The 16,754-nt window shown below is 47.5% G+C and overlaps 1 protein-coding gene across 4 annotated transcripts in view; it reads right to left on the bottom strand.

The window, feature by feature from the left end:
• pag1 (phosphoprotein membrane anchor with glycosphingolipid microdomains 1) overlaps positions 1-16,754 on the bottom strand; it is a 40,290-nt gene that overhangs the window by 13,399 nt on the left and 10,137 nt on the right. For 3 of the 4 annotated variants that reach the window (XM_035429871.1, XM_035429870.1, XM_035429872.1), the window contains exon 3: positions 1,162-1,193. The gene's annotated coding sequence lies outside the window, so the exon portion shown is untranslated. Of the gene's footprint in view, positions 1-1,161; positions 1,194-6,663; positions 7,101-16,754 lie in introns of those variants that run through there. The other variant, XM_035429873.1, reaches the window with a different exon arrangement.

Genomic DNA, 16,754 nt, shown 5'->3' on the forward strand with positions numbered 1-16,754 from the left:
AGACCATTTCTGAAATCTGCCCGAAGCCATGCCAAATTAAATCAGGCCCCCGTCCTGCATTATTTTCTACCGGGAGGGGGGCAAGGCAACCGTGCCACACCTCTACGGATTGAATAGAGAGATAAGAATCAGACGACTAGCTCTCCAGCTTGGTACAATGTGTGCTCACCGTCTCATTGTTTTTTATTTATTGATTTATTTTATTTTTTAATTTTTATTTTTGCGGCATTTACTAGCGAAAAAAACTTCCGATAATCAGGAGGCACTAGGCAGCGATGCACTTCGGCAGAAGGGAATCCCTTTTCTCCCAGAGACAGAGGACAGAAGACCGCAGAAGAACACACAGAACGCAATGGGGTCAGAGAGTAACGACTCGACAATATGCGGCCCACAGAGCTGGCGGCACGGAGCGCATGCCGATGGAGTCTGCGACTGTGAGTCCCATGAGGTTTCTCTGCATGCGCTCTGAAAAAGCCCTTTGTGAGCCAGTGGACCCTATGCAAATGTGGCTGTCGGCGATGGAAGCGTCGGTTGTTTCCCCCGGTGCTATGTGTACGAAACTTTGCATTGACAAGGGTATGCGAAAATAAATACTTAAACACTACCCGGCTCTGATTCCAAGGAGACATTCTGGAACGGTCACATTCGAGAACGCGAATAGAGTCTGTAAAACAAATCATATTCTACTGGTGCTGCTATATCACTGAATTAATTACATTTAGACGGGCAATACAGATTTCCCTGAATAAGCAACTGCCAATGGCTGAAAAGGCACCTTGAGTTGTTCGCTGAGAGAAATAAAAATGAAACAAGAGGATAGGTCGGGAATTGCGCCATATAGATAACTCAGCGCTACCGAGGCCACGTGACCTGGTGTATGGTTAATGCATCCAAGTGAACACTTTCCTTGGGGATGCATTTTCAAATAGATGTTGACTTTTAAAAAAAGATCCTATAACGTTCACATTCATGGAAAGCTTTAAGGTGTTATCCAGAAGCCACAGTATACATTTTCCAAAATACATCATTTCAAACTGAGTGACCCATCAAAACACCAATATTGATAGTATAAAAGAATGAACACAAATCACCCAGTAATCCCCTAACGCACAAGTCAAAACAACAATTAAGAAGTACTTGCAAAAAAAGAGAGAACCATACCTTGATGGCAGGAGTTCTTTAGGCTTCTTTTCCTGCAGATAAACAAACAGAAAGAAACATGAGCCACCCTTGGGAGTGAACTGTAAAACACGACACAGCCTCTCATGACAGGTTCGGCATGGCATAGTAAATGCGTTGGCTTAACACCAGCATGACATCATAATGGCATTATATCATGGGAGACATAACCCCAGCGCTAATCCGCAGCGCGGAGAACAGCCACTTCCCTGGGAGGCGTGACAAAGCGCTCGCTCCCTCCCAGCTGCCCCCGGCGACAGGCACGCACGTCAAAAAAAAAAGAAAAAAGAAAAACAGGCAAAATGAGCTACTCTCCCACGGTCCCAATTCGAAGAGCATCTCATCTCTGGTCCGGTCAAAACCACATCGGACAAGCGTAAAACACACACACACACACACACTCAAGAGTACACCGTTCGGAGACAGAGATTTTCTTAGGAAAATGGCAACATTTTCACAGAAAGCAAAAAGTAATTATTCGTAGTGCAAAAGAAAAACTGGTGTACAGGTGCCAAGAGGTGCAGGGTGGAAGGGAAACGAGCCACGGTTTTGTTTATGAGACACCGCCCCAGGCCACGGTGCTTTGGGTCTAATCCTGTTGCAGTGCCCTTGCTCTAGTGTAAAAATGGGACTTTTTAAATTGATTTATTTATGGATGCAGCAAACACACGATGCAGAAAGAGAATGTTGACTCCTTGCCCATTATACAGTGCCTTGAAAAAGTATTTGCGCCCTCCCTGATTTCCTCCTTTATTGCATATTTATCACACTGAAAGGTTTCAAATCGTTCAACGGAATACAATATTAGACAAAGGGAAACAGAGTAAATGTAAAAATGCATTTTAAAAATAATTACTTTTATCTAATGAAAAAGTCACATACCCATATCACCCATTTGAAAAAGCAATGGCCACCTTAGTTACTCTATCAACCATCATATCAACTTTGATAATTAGATTTATCGGTTTGAACACAGCTAAAGCTGCTGCTTTAATTCAGCTTGTCTGAGTTAAAGCAGCGGCTTTATTGCAGCCAGCCCTGTTGATCCTGAACCTCAGCCGTACTGATCCTTACCGTCAGTGCGAAGTCGACACCACAAAGTTTCTACAAGCACGCGATGCCACGGTGAAAGGAAATTCCAGAAGAGATGAGGGGGAAAAAAAAGTTGTTGAAATATATCAGCCTGGAAAGGGTTACAAAGTCATTTAGAAGGCTCTGGAACGCGAATCACAGTGAGAGCCATAATTTCCAAATGGAAAACAACTGGAACGGTGGTGAATTTTCAGTGGCCGGCCTGCCAAAATTTCTCCAAGGGCGCAGCGACAACTCATCCAGGAAGTCACAAAAGATCCCAGAAGAGCATCCAAAGAGCTGCAGGCCTCTCTAGCCTCAGCTAAGGTCAGTGTTCATGACCTGGCTAAAATGGGATGCATGGGAGAGCAGCAAGGCGAACACCACTGCTAACCAAGTGAAACATCAATGCTCGTCTCACGTTTACAAAAAAGCACCTGGGTGATCCCCCAAGCCTTTTGGGGAAAATGTGATGATCGAAAACACAAAAGCAAATCCACATCTCAATGGCTGAAAAGAAACAAAATGTAAGTTTTAGCTTGGTAATATTCAAAGACCTGACTTGAACCCAATAGAGATACTGTGGCAGGCCCTGAAATGAGCCGTTTATGCTGGAAAACCTACCAATTTGTCTGAATTAAAGCAGTTCTGCAAAGAATAGTGGGCTAAAATTCCTCCACAGCGATGTGAAAGACTGATATCTCATTATAGGAAGTTTGGTTGCAGTTAATATGGAATAATAGAGGAAATCAGGAAAGGGGTAAATACATTTTCACAACACTGTATAAGCATTCATTTATTATTGCTTTAAGAGTACTGCAACTATACCGCAGTTACACAGTACTACTGTCATTTTAACAAGACGCAGTAACATTCAGGACAGAAGGCTATGCCATCGTGCTGATGTGTAATGTGTGCAGTCCATACGGAGCTCACAGGGAAGAGAGATCGATACCAGAGCAGAAAATAATCAGACCCTGCCGAGGATAGCCCCGTCTCAGAAGTCATTAAGGCACTGCTCAGTGACAAAGGAACTGCACTCCTCCGTCTCCTCTTCTGCGAAACATTCACTTTTCTCACCGAAGCAATAAGAAAAAGAAGTGAAAATGCTGTGTTCTATTTGCAGAGGCTGTAAGACATAGGCCATATTTATACCGTTTACAGTCATACCTATTTTTAAAAATGCACATATACGCTTGAAAAATTTCAAGGGTAGATGTGTAATATACGTGAAAGAATTCAACCTCGATTCACTGTCTTTTTTTTTTTACATTCGTGTCACACAAACACGTGCGTCATGATGAAGTGAAGTACTCTGGGAAAACTGCGTACGCAGCAGTGACACCTGTTTCTCCCGCCTGGATAAAAGCACCTGGCAGCAGGCTGCTGGCACGCGCATGAAAATCCGAATCCCAGCTCATCCCACAGCGTTACCATGAGCCTGCGTCAGTCAGTCCGTCCGTCAGTCAGTCAGTCAGTCAGTCAGTCGGAGGCGGTCGGAGCGGTACGTGTTGAGCTGGCACGCAGCCACCGCGCGGATCGGCGGGACCGCCCCCGGCAGGTCGTGCGGGCCCCGGGGACGCCGGGGGACGGCGGGGGACACCGGGGGACGAGCAGCTGGGTCGGCCTGAGAAAGCCTCCGGTCCGGGGTTCTCGTGTGAAAGCCCAGGGCTGCTCCGTCAGTAAATAATCCAATCTTGGAAAAATGTAATTCATAAACAAAAAAGCGCAACAAACACCCCCTCCCCTCCCCGCACAGGCCAGCGAACGAGGGGGGGGGGGGGGGCGCACAATCCAAAGCTGCTTCAGCAGCACGTGCTACGCTCAGGAGCTAGTTCAGTCCTGCGCAGCTGTACAAGATATTCTCCTCTTCAGAGACAACCCATAAAACTGTAACTTAAGCCAAGTCAGTTTGAGCCATAACTGCCAACACAAATTCATACTGGCAACGGGCAGCCTGACCGCAAATATCAACAGAGAAACAACTGAGGAATCGGTTTTTAATCAGACTCTCGGATTCATTTCGCGGTTACCGAATGCTTTGTCGCGGCGTATGTCGGCCCGGGTGATGGGGGGACGTTTTAAATATCGTGTTGTTCAGAACGCGAAATCCGGGGGCCGCCGTCTTGAGCCCGCTGGCCTCGCGAGAGATTGTCGGATGGTGCCGTGTGCACCCGGAGGGTGAGGGGGGGGGGTGGGGTTCCTGTCCCACACACCCACGGCGAAGACGGTTAAATTGAGCCCTGCGCTGGCCACCAGACGCCACCCTCCTCTGTCCGAGGCAATGCCGTCAGGGCTGAAACGAACTGTGACTAATTGCATCTCTGATATCATTGGAGCTGCCAAGGGGAAGAGGGCCCACAGGCTCGGGGTCACCGCGCCCGGGGCAACCAAACGACCAATCACCAGCTGCTTTGCGGAGGGAGGGCGTGGCCTTCTCCCAGTTAATGCGGGCAGCGTTAATCAACTGAAACGATGCCACCACACAATCACAGCATTCATCCCTTTGATTAGCTGACTGGCACGCAACAGCTTTTTTCCCCCCCGACTCCCCGCGCGAACTTTTGTGGGGACTGGCTTTCTTATCGTTCGCGAATGAAAGCCAAAGACACTCTGTCATCCGTCCAGCTCTCAGTAAAAGCAACAGGACGTTCTGGGAGGGCATCCCATCACTTCAGCACTTTGGTAAAATGACAGCGCGCGAGATTAAGGAAATGGCTCCTTGTTCAGTGCTTCCCGTATGAGGAGCAGAAATGCCTTTGAAGTTCATTTTCTGGGAGAGCGAGCGAGATTACCTCCGTTAGAGAAGAGGACTCCTCTTCCTCACTGGTCTGGGGGCCGTGGGGGAACAGCCCTCCCCCCCACCCCCCAGGCTCCGGAGCAGTGGGGCAGTTAGGGGAGGCTGGTGCTTTCTAATGGCCCCACTCTGAGTGATTGCAGCTCAGAGAGATGGCGTTCGCCGGTGTCACCAGAGACAGGCATTTCCTGTATTCTCCGAGCCGTCCCGCAGCCCATTGTCGACCTCTGCGCACCCCCCCCGCCCCCCTCCCCTCTGACATAATCACACAGTAAAATGTGTACAGTGTTAACTGTACTCTAGCAGAGTACAAACGAGTCCAGGCAGGACCCATACGCACTCTGTAAGTTGATTTAACAATGAGAATTTTACTGTGCAGAGTTGGAGCTCTACTTCATTCTACATGCATTGTTTTAGACAAGAATGCCAAGAAGCCTATTAAACTTAGATGCTGCCCCCCCCCCCTCCGTACAAGGAAGTGAACCCTTGACAGAATGTTTAACAAGTCCAGGAAGCTGAACGGGGGCACTTCTGTTCATTTTCTACAGAGTCGAGAAAGCTTTGCGCCTAGAACCGCCAAAACCACATCCATGTGAGAAATAGGGGAGAGTGCTGCACAGAAAAGATGGCCCCACGAAAAAATAAATGGTTCTCATGGTAATTCATAAGAGAGAAACCGCATACACTCCCACTCCCAAAATGCTAAGTAATAGCGAGTAGCGTAATGATGATGCGCAAGGTTTCGCGCGGTTGCCGCGTGATGCGAGCGCGCCGTTAGCTGTCCGAAGCGAGGGACACCGTGGGCGTGTGGCGGACACACGCGCCCAGGGAGCGCGCTCTCTTCTCCGTCACCCCGGTTACGGTCTCTAGGCTGTGGCTCAGCATTCAAAGCGCAGAGACTCACTATGTTGCCGGTGCAGTTCTGCTGAACAATGTTGTCTGTGTGTGAGCATTAACACACTCTAAGCTAGTCTCTCTCTCTCTCTATCTGTATCTCTCTCTCTCTCTCTGTTCTGCATTCACAAAAAAAGAGGAAACTACACAATATAATAAGCAATAGACTAATAATAAACTCGACTGGCAATTCACAGTTTGGCAAGCTATAGCCACTTCTTATTTTGAGATTTTGCTTGACAGACATGCTCAATAGATAAACCTAAACCTGAAATACGACCACTGCATCAAACATGAGGTTGGTATAGTAAAGCCAAAACATTTAGGTTAGGCAGGCCAAACTAAAAAACCTTTAATACTACAAAATATCCACAAAGATAGGAGCTGGAGCCTATCCCAGCTTGCGTTGGGCAAGAGGCAGGTAATGACAAGTCGCCAACCCATCGCAGGGTACGCGCACCATTCACCCACACGCTCATACCTAGGGGCAATTTTAGACTCAACGGTTGTCTTTGGACTGTGGGAGGAAACCAGAGAGAACCTTCCAGGATTCGGACCCAGGACCTTCTAGCCATGAGGCAACAGCGCACCATTGTGCCCTGCTCCCGGATTCCATCAACACTATTTTCTTAAATTTGATTTACAAATGAAATTCAAATGTTACTTTTTTTTTTGCAATACGAAAACACCTAATGTGAACGTAAAACATTCCATAGACATACCGTAGAAGAAAAAGCATCGACGTTAAGATGGGTCTGAGTCGAGAGTTTGTCTTCAGAAGGAGAGCGCAAAACCGTAAAGTCAGTATCTTCTGTTTTTTTTTTTTTTTTAAATCACAAACAGCTAAACATGCTCTGCTTCCTTAGTCGCGCTCTTGCATGACCCCTGTACTGTAACTCCTTAAAAGCGCATCTAGCAGGAAGGCTACAGTAAAGGTGCTGATGCTTCTGGGTGTAGTGCAGACCCAGCCTTAAACACAGCCCCACAGTTTAGCACTGTCACAAAAGAGGAATTAGCTATTTTCAGAGTGTAAAGGCTCAGCAGTATTTCCGACATGTCTGAACAGAAACAAGTAGCCGTTTTAAACCACTTAGGGCCACTTAGCAAGAGACTAGCAGGGTTCGTTACCGTGGGTTCAGCACACAGAACAGCTGCAGTGGGCTCCAGAATTATTGGCACCCTTAATAAAAATGAAATAAGAAAAAACGCTGCATATAATAAATGACACGGATGATAATCTATATGTTATGTTCAAACATAAGGCTAAACTATATACTTTTATTTCAATACATTTACTCTCATGCGTCAATGTTTTTTTTATTAAGTAATCTAATTTTTTCTGAAAACCATAGGTGCCATAATCATTGGCACCCCTAACAATTATTGTAAGTAGTTCATCTTTTAGTTCATCTCAGTTTAAAGGAACTATATTGGGTCAATCCATCACTTCCTGTTTCACTTGAGAATAGAAATAAGGTAACAAGCATAAAAAATCGCTTTGTCATCCATCAGCATGGGAAAAGCCAAATAACTGTCAATTCAGAAGAGACCGATGGTAATTTACCGTCACAAGTCTGGTAATGGGTACAGAAAGAGACATAAACGGTTAAACATAACACTTAGCACTGTACGGGCAATAATAAAAAGGTGTAAAACATACGGAATGGTTGCAAATTTGCCAGGAAGAGGAAGCAAGTGCATGGTGTCCCCATGGATGGTGAGGAAGATGGTGAGGGAGGCCATTAATAACCCAAGGATCACTGTTTAAGAATTGCAGAGATTGGTTTGTTTCCTGCGGTTAACAAGTCTAAAAAAAACATAAAATGGCACCTCCATACCAACTAACTCTTTTGAAGGGTGGCACGAAGACAGCCCTTACTGAGCACAATAAAAAAAAACAAGAATCTGGAGCTTGCCAAACCTCATTTGAATTATGACTGGAAGAGAGTGCTATTGTCAGATGAGACTAAAGCTGAACGTTTTGGCCATACACACCATCAACATGTTTGGCGGCAAAAGAGGAATGCATACAGGAGAAGCACCTCATACCTACTGTCAAATATGGAGGTGGGTCATTGATATTTTGGAGATGTTTTGCTGGCAGAGGTCCCGGGACACTATTTTACATCAATGGCACAATGAATTCAACAAATTACCAGGAAGTTCTGGCTGAAAATTTGGTTGTCTCTGCTAAGAAGCTAGGACTTAGGTAGATTGTCCAGATGACTCCAAGCATACATCAAAATCTAAACCGAAATGCTTAAGTGAAATCAACATCCATGTTTTCCAATGGCCATCTCAGACTCCAGATTTAAATTCCATCAAAAACCTATGGTCTGAACTGAAGAGGGGGGTTCATGAGCGCAAACCCAAAGATATCAATGATTCTGAAAAGTTCTACATGGAGCAATGGTCAAAAATTCCTCCAAATGTGTTCTCTAACCTTATCACAAATTATATGAAAAGACTCATGGCTGTCATCTTTGCCAGGGGTGTTTTCACAAAGTATTAAACCAGTTCACATTTGTATCATTCGCAGATGTACGACGATGGCCACGGTGGGACTTGGCTCGTTCAATAGGCTGCACCCTGAAAATCTACTAATGCAAAGAGTCTAAACAGGAAGTCTCCAAATGGCAGACAATGAAAGCCATTTGGCAAGGCCTTGGGAAAATCAGACATAAAAGACCGTTTTCAAATGACGGAGTGAAAAAGCCACGAAGGCAACACCCAGAAATGGTCTGGGACCAGTTTAGCGCCAAACCTGCCGGGTCTCGCCTTCGAGAGAAAGCCCACGCGCGGGACCTCGTCGGGCCGGTCGACGGACGGGCACCGCGGGCCGGATGAAGGGGATTACCGGGGCGCATTAGCGCGAAGACTCCCGTCCCGCGGCGCGTCTGGCTGACCGCGCCAGAAAAGGCGAGGCCGGGCGTCGAGTCGGATTCGTCATCTCGCTCCCGGGCCGGTTGCGTGCGAGAGAAGATCCTAGCGCGTTCGCCTTAGCCCCCCTGCAGCGTGCACTACTGCACAGCACAACACATCACAACAACCGCGACAGCGCTACTGGCATCGCGGACGCTAGCGGAAGAGGAACGGTACTGACGATGCGGGCGTGGGGGGTACAGTGCAAACTGGATGGGAGCGGAACGCTTCTTACACGACCCTCTGCGATCCATTAGCCCCAGAGTGATTTAGTGAGGCTGGCAGATGTCCCTGCTGAGGAACGTGTCTTCCTCCCTACTTTTGATTTATTCGATTTTCACTTCTCTGTGTGCGTGAGTGTGTGAGTGGGGGGTGGGGGCGGGGGGTGACTAGAGCATAGCTCTGCTGATTCCCCGCCACCCCCCCGACGCGCCCCCCCCCCGCCAAACTGACCTTTCTTTCACATCATTTATCAGAGGAGCTCCACGGGACTGGAAGCTCCAGGGTTCAAGCACTCAGGAGCCCCGCGCGACCACAGAACTGAAAACCTGTAACAGTACGACCATACCACACTCCCCACCTACTTTTAACTCTACACTGTACAGCCAGTGTGACCACACCCCACCTGCTTTCAGGATGTTATGATTTCTGGTTTACATACAAAAGTATGTGGCATGCTATGTTGTTTAACCAAACTCCCTTCTCAACCCTTTCCCACCTCCCGGAATTAGAAGGCAGCTCACCTTCTCGCCTCCAAACGAAAAGGAAAAACAATCAAAATACAAACACACCTCTCGCATCTACAGTAGACAAATATGTCCTGTGTATAATATACTAAGCATAAAAATTTAAAGCTCTGAAAAATTTGTATTCTTCAGGTGAATTCCTCCAAATATTCATCTCCCTTGACAGAAAAAACATACGATGACCTGATACACTAAGAATTCCAATGTAAGAACGTGTAAAATCTGTTTTTTTGTAACTCGTTTTTGCTTTAAGAATCTTGGCGACTTCACAGAACGTCAACACTTTGGGTACTGAGCCGTGTGAGCTTGCAGCCTCTCTTTTTAGCAACAGATGTGAGATCTCGTCCAGCGGCACTGGAATTTAAATGAGGTAAATCGGTACACCATTGGTTCTCAGCTATAATCCGAGCTGCGCTTGTACTGTGCATTTGAGCTGAGCTTACTGTTATGCTAACTGTGGTAACAAGGCCATATCTGTGCAAATTGAACCTGTGTACCATTCGCTACCGCCCCCTATATCCCACACGTACGATAGACAGAACCCTGTGTTGCAAAACTGTTTTCACAAATTTGATAACAGCGGAACCAAGCGGGGCGCGGAAATTAATCCGCCACGAGGAGGAGAAGCGGGAACCACAGAAGGGAGGCAGAGAGGAGCGGCCCGCAGAGAAATCCCGTTAGTCTCTGAGGTGTGAAATTCGCAGATGAACAGACAGGGGCGGGCTTCCAGGGTCCCGGAGGTCACGGTGCTCGAAACACAGGAGGGCAGATCCAGAACCCCACAATGGAATTTTCCGTTCGGCGAAGGGGTCTCCGATTTGGGGGCGGATCCACAGTGGGGTGTTGGGAACAGGGGGGGAGGGGGGGGGGCTCCTGCGGCACACCCCAGCCTCCACCCGCCCTGCTGCAGCAGAGTCCGGAACCCGCTCGCGGTGTAATGGGCCAGCTCTCGACCCCCCACCCCCCCCCCCCCCCCCGCCGAATCCAATTTCCCCTCCGTCCTTATCGCATCAAAGTGCCCGCATTATGTCCACAGAAAGCCTCTCCAGAGCAGCCCTCCATTAGAATCGTCAATTATCTTCCAATATTTGCCTGTTCCTCCTCTATTAGCGGAGTCAACACTGCCACGTGACGCGGGGCATTAGCGAAATGGCGCCCGCCACCCCCGCTCCGCTCCGCCGCTTTAAAGCGGACATTTACGCCGAGGTACCACACATTTATCAGATTACTCTTCTAGGGCCCCATCTGCAATTAGAGCTCGAAACCTTTCCTATCACAGGAAAATGTGAGCCAGCCGCATCCATTCTGCAGTTTCAAGTGTTTCTGAAGCCCCGGGGGGGAAGGGGGAGGGGGGGGGGTTATTTTCACTGCAAGAACTGAGAAATTGGAGTTTCCATGACAGTAACGGATAAATTACACGCAAAAAAGGGCCTTTCTGTTCAGCAATAAACGACAACAAGAAAATAGAGTCCCTGCTGTATCTGCCCTGTTACACATCTGTTTCATATCTGTTTTTGATATGCAACACAAGAAATGAAACGAAAACCTTCGTTTCTCTAAAAGGACACGTGCACCATGGGAATTTTGAGCGAGCAGGTGTCATTCAGCAGCCTCGGTCGAAAAGCGACATTCTCAAAAGGGGATTCTGTAATAATTCTCAGAACAAAACGTTTAAAATGTTGTATTTTTAGAGGAACCTGGCGCTGGGGGGGAGAGACGCACGTACAGCCTGAAGAGTCCGGCTTTGCGTCAGCAGTATCGACGTGAGTGAATACAGAGCTCCCGGCCGCCGGGCGGTATATTCAGTCATTAGAAAGCCCACAGGGCCCGAGCTCCTAAAAGACCAGCCGAGTGATGGACGCGTTCCTCCGCACGGTTTCAGCCGACAGGGCCCGGGGACGAGGGATTAAAGGCGCATCTCTCCCCCGAACGCGTCCCGGGGGGTACGTCCGAGCGACCCCGTGGAAGGGGGGGGGGCGGCAGAGAGGGGGAGGGGGGATTGGGGGTACACGAAGCCGGGGCCGAGGGGAAAGGCTTTCCTCGGAGCCTAAAAATAAAGTCGAATGAACATCTCTCCCAGGGGCCGCGCTGGAATCTCTGAAGCGCCGGTGGGGGGAGCGGCGCTCGGGTCAGAGGTCACGGGCCGCTCTCCGTTCACAAGACCGGGCTCATCTGCCGAAAGACGCCCCAGGGGAGGGGGTGCAGCTGGCGGGGGAGGGGGCTGGGAACAGGGGGGGGGGCGGGGCTGGAGGGGGTTCAGGAATGAATCGCGGCGCTGGGAAAGAGCTAAACCGCGACCTCGCGGCGGGAGCGCACGCTTCCTGTCATACCAGCGCGGGCCGCAAACAGGACGAAGGAATGCGGCACTTAAAATTGAACACACATGGAAACATCATCAAAAGAGACTCAGATTTGGCCCGAGGCGCTCAAATCCAAAGAGGCCAAAAATTCCAATCCTCCTTCTCAGCCCCCACCCCCACCCCCCCCGCCCCAAATTCTCCTTCTCTCATTACAAACTATGATCCGAACCACACTTTGACGTTGATCAGCCGGCCTGTTTATAAAGCTGTGGGCAGGCTAAAGAAATAAGGAGTGTACGGAGTCCAGTGGTCCCGCGCCCTAGCCACTACACCACCCTGCTGACCACATCTGTGCATGTGGAGCCTACAGCTGTCCAGCGCGACTCATTCAGAAAAAACAACCCTGTTTGTGCAGGGCTCTGAGCCGCCTACTCATGCCACAGAAGGATCGTTGTGTGTCTGTTTCAGAGGGGCGGCGGGGGGGGGGGGGGTCCCACGAGCCAAGCACATTTAATTACCTACATCTCCTGGTGTCTCACGTACACACAGAGATCTTTTCAGAAACAGCCGCCCAATCGGGGAGTATACACTGTGTGATAATATAAAGGGGAGCCCAAAAAAAAAAAAAAAGAATAATAATTTTTTTTTGTAGCCATGGCTAGTTTTGAAGCTGTCGGCGTCGGTGCTTTGATAGTCCATTGTGTGAGGTCCGCAGCGGAGTTCATACAAACAGGCGGGAGGCTCCGCTTCCTTTGCACTCCAGGCAGTTTCTGCTCAGGCTAACCTTTAACAGAGTTTGTTTTACAAGATGTTCACTTTTTTCCTCTACAAGAACAGCAAAATGGGCTCTTTTGTGTCTTTTATACCCAGCTCTGTGTCATATTTACATCAGCCATAACATGAATACCATATCTCAAATATCACATCTCATAACACACACAAAAAACTAATGGGGTTGTTGAGTGGTCTGTCCTGTTAAAGCACCGGGTAAAGATGGTGTAAAGATGAGCACTAATAGTCTGGTATCAAAACCTGACTGCGCCCTTGAGTTGACCTTGTTGGATGTGTTAACGGGCCAAAGGAACTGAATTAAATATAAAATCCTGTCAATACTGTTTTTATTTATACATTAAGACCCCTTGCCCAAAACTGAATATGTGCAGACCCAATGTTCACAAACATGGTGCCTGAGATTTAGCTGCCAACAGATAATGGATGGAATGACAATGGACATATGGACAGCAGTCGTGATGGTATAGGTCATAGGGCATCCACATAAAAAAAACATGAGGCTCATATCCTCAGCACATCTTCGTGATGCCTACCAAATCTGTGTTTACTTAAAGACGCCTTGCCAAATCTAACAAAAATATATTCATAGCGGGTTTCCATTTACTTTCTGAAATCTTAAAACAAACCCCCTAGTACAGCGACTAATACAAACGAACCTTCCCCACTAAAGATGAAAAGTCGTGTTCTCCATTATTCTGTTTCAGGTGTGGGATGGCCTCGAATGTGTGAGCGGGTAGAGCGTGCCATGCGGTGTGAGAGCATGCCAGCGAATGTGTATGGGTAAGCGGGTTGAGGGCCTTTCAGTGTAGAGCAGGTCTTGTGGTGTATCTGTGAGCAGGTAGAGCAGGTCTTGTGGTGTACGTGTGAGCGGATCTTGTGCTGAATGTGTGAGCAGGTAGAGCGGGGTTTGTAAAGGGGCAGAGGGGCAGCTCTGGAGTGAGCTCCTGAGAGTAACAGTCGTCTCTTGCTCTGCTCTTCCTGCTGCAGAGGCAGACAGACACCAGACAGGGTCACCGGCTGCCATGCCATCGCTAACGCTAACGCTCTACTCTCCCCCTTAGTGCAGCAGAGCAGGTCGTCTAAGGCCTTTCACACCATCACAAATGCTCTACTCCACCCTGTGCAGCAGAGCAGGTCATCTAAGGCCTTTCACACCATCACAAATGCTCTACTCTACCCTGTGCAGCAGAGCAGGTCGTCTAAGGCCTTTCACACCATCACAAATGCTCTACTCCACCCTGTGCAGCAGAACAGGTCATCTAAGGCCTTTTCAGTCCAATGACACTCCAGCTTTTAGTGATGTCACTGAACAGCGATGCAGGATCTTGACAATGGTGCCAAATAATTCACCATGTTTGCACATAGACTTCTGTGTAATCAATGGTTTATTTACTTTAGAGACAAACACACACTCAAGGACAAGGACACCAACTGAAAAGCATTCCCATTGATTGTTCACACTTGTACAGCATTTACTCTCAAACCAATCCACAGGAGAAATAATACCGATGGTTTTTTTTGCTCTCTCACAGTAGTTATTTTCACCTATTTTTTTTTTTCCCAAGAAATGCGGCCCTATTTTGACAACATAAAATGAAGCACGGTCAGAATATTTCAGAATGAAACCACAGTGCTACTCTTTGGAGGCATGGACCTGCCGTACAGCCAGAACACAAAGAGGAAGGTTCTCGATCCATAATAAAGCACTTAAGGCCACTGAAAGACATTTCTTAATTATTTTCTGCAAAAGCACAGAAAATTGTGGGCAAATCACAAAACACTTCACTTCGGAGTCCCAAAGGATGGCGTATGGTATTTCCAACGAACTCCAATTAAAGTAATAATAGGGCTACGCTCACTTGCAATACTCAGACCTCTTAGTAATTATTCCCCTTGATTGTAAAGTCAGTTTCTAAGCTTGAAAACGGCAATATCAGAAACGCAACACATTTCACATTTCGCACTGCCAATAGTGAGATGTCACCATTGATATTTTGCCTTTTGTCACATATCAAAACCAACGAAGCACAATTCATTTCATGTGCTTGAGGCTTGCCAGAGCCGATTAATGACATTCAACAGATTTTAAGCTCTTGTCTCATTGAGTTTCTCAATCCAGTTTTTGTTTTTTGATTGACGTGCAAAATTGAAACACACATTCACACTTCCCAGCTCCAATACAAAGCACGTCAGATTTGTAAAAATACAATTTTTCCTTCTTCAGTGGGTAAATGATGATTACGGGCTGCAATGCCCCATCATTGTTCAAACTCAAATGTCCCAATTAGCCTAATCTTCTTCTTCTAAAACACAGATCTTAGCTTACAAAATGGGATGCTACAACTGCGGAGCAGTGACACTCAATACGAAAAATATCTTTCCGATTAAACCTGATATTTAATTATGATGCTAATTTATAATGCCAATCAAAGATTTCCTTTACAGATATTTGCAGTAAGCTCAGAAGAAAAACTACATTTGAAACCAATCCCAGGCTGATTAGCCGATGCACTATGACCACTATGAGAGTAAGACTCAGAGGATTGGTCGAATGAGGGATTGATTACCATTTGCGCATTAGCTCCCGCAAAGCTGGCTGATCCAGTTATGCCTGTGATCTGGGTCTGGCTGGAGGGTCTTCAGGCCCACGTTATGAGCCGTTAACATGACAGGCCTCCACAAGAGTTACGATGCCGGGGGGCCACAGTGCCGAGTGTGGCCCCTGTGGACCGAACACGACTCCGGCGCACTCCCAGACCATTACAGACAGTCAGGTAATGTGAAAACACATGAATTATTCACCAAGGGGAGAATACCCTCCGAAGGGACACGCACTCAATAATGCGATACGGCACCGACTGGCTGTCGCCACTGGAAACGCTCAGCTCACATCTGTACAGTCCAGAACCCAAATTTAGGGAGAGAAAGGTCACTAGCAAAACACAGCTAATTCAACAATATGAACATAATCATAACATGCTTATAATTGGACAATAAACCATAATTATTTAACAACATAAATAGGATTATCAATACAGTGATAACGTAACACTAAACATTAATTATCTCATAGAATTACCATTGAGGCTACTAATGACTGCAATCTAATATGATTTGAACCTAATTAAAACATTAGCATAATCTTATTGGGCACTTTATGCCATTTCTGTGCCCGGTCATAAACAGGCCAGGGAGCAGGCTGGTAGAGAATAGGCATGGGGTGAAGAGTACAGAATACTGCATTATGGGAAGCTAAGAGGTATTCTAAATGTACACCACGTCTTCAGCATTAGCCTGACTCTCAATCCGGCCCATCTGTATGGGTATGTCACATCTGTAAACAGTACTTTGACACCCAGCAGGGGTGTGAGTTCCTGTGAGAATGACCAGGAACTCACACTACACCTGGTCTGTGGCATCGCAAAACTGTGACTGTGAGACTGTGACTAAGGCCAGGGCTTACAGGGTTCCAGCAGGCCTTTCAGCACTCCCACAATGCTTAGCTTCCTGACGAATAGACGGCCAGGTCTTCTCTCTGTAAGGGGGTGGTGGGTGGGGGGGGGGGGGGGGGGTCAGGCTTGTGCTGCTGAGTACAGGCCTCTCAAACACTCATGCACCCAAACCAGCTCAGGTAACGCACACGGGGAAAGCCTTTGCGCCTCTCTCTCTAAATCTCGGTCCTGCAGGGAGAGACGCTGCTCTGGAGTAGCTTCGGCAGTTTCCCTGTATCACATTCAATCCCAGCCCGGCCTTAAAATAACCAAGTGATTTCGCCCTGCAGGGGCTTTCGTTAAATCATTAATGATCTGGGGAGTTCCAATCACGGAAGTGAAAGCAACAGAACTAAAAGGGAAATTCCATAACCTTTTTTCGAAAACGTTCGAAAAGGTTTTTCCCTTGGTCTGCAAACGTGAGTGAGAAGCTCAACAGAGGCGGGGTGAACACATGATATAGAATCTGTGATGACTTCATATTCTTTAGTCTCCACTTATGTGGCCGACCCAGGGGAGGTCACATGATACATTCTGGCACACCTGCTCATGCCTCCTGCCA

Source organism: Anguilla anguilla, chromosome 8, assembly GCF_013347855.1.
Source record: "Anguilla anguilla isolate fAngAng1 chromosome 8, fAngAng1.pri, whole genome shotgun sequence".
Lineage (NCBI taxonomy): Eukaryota > Metazoa > Chordata > Actinopteri > Anguilliformes > Anguillidae > Anguilla > Anguilla anguilla.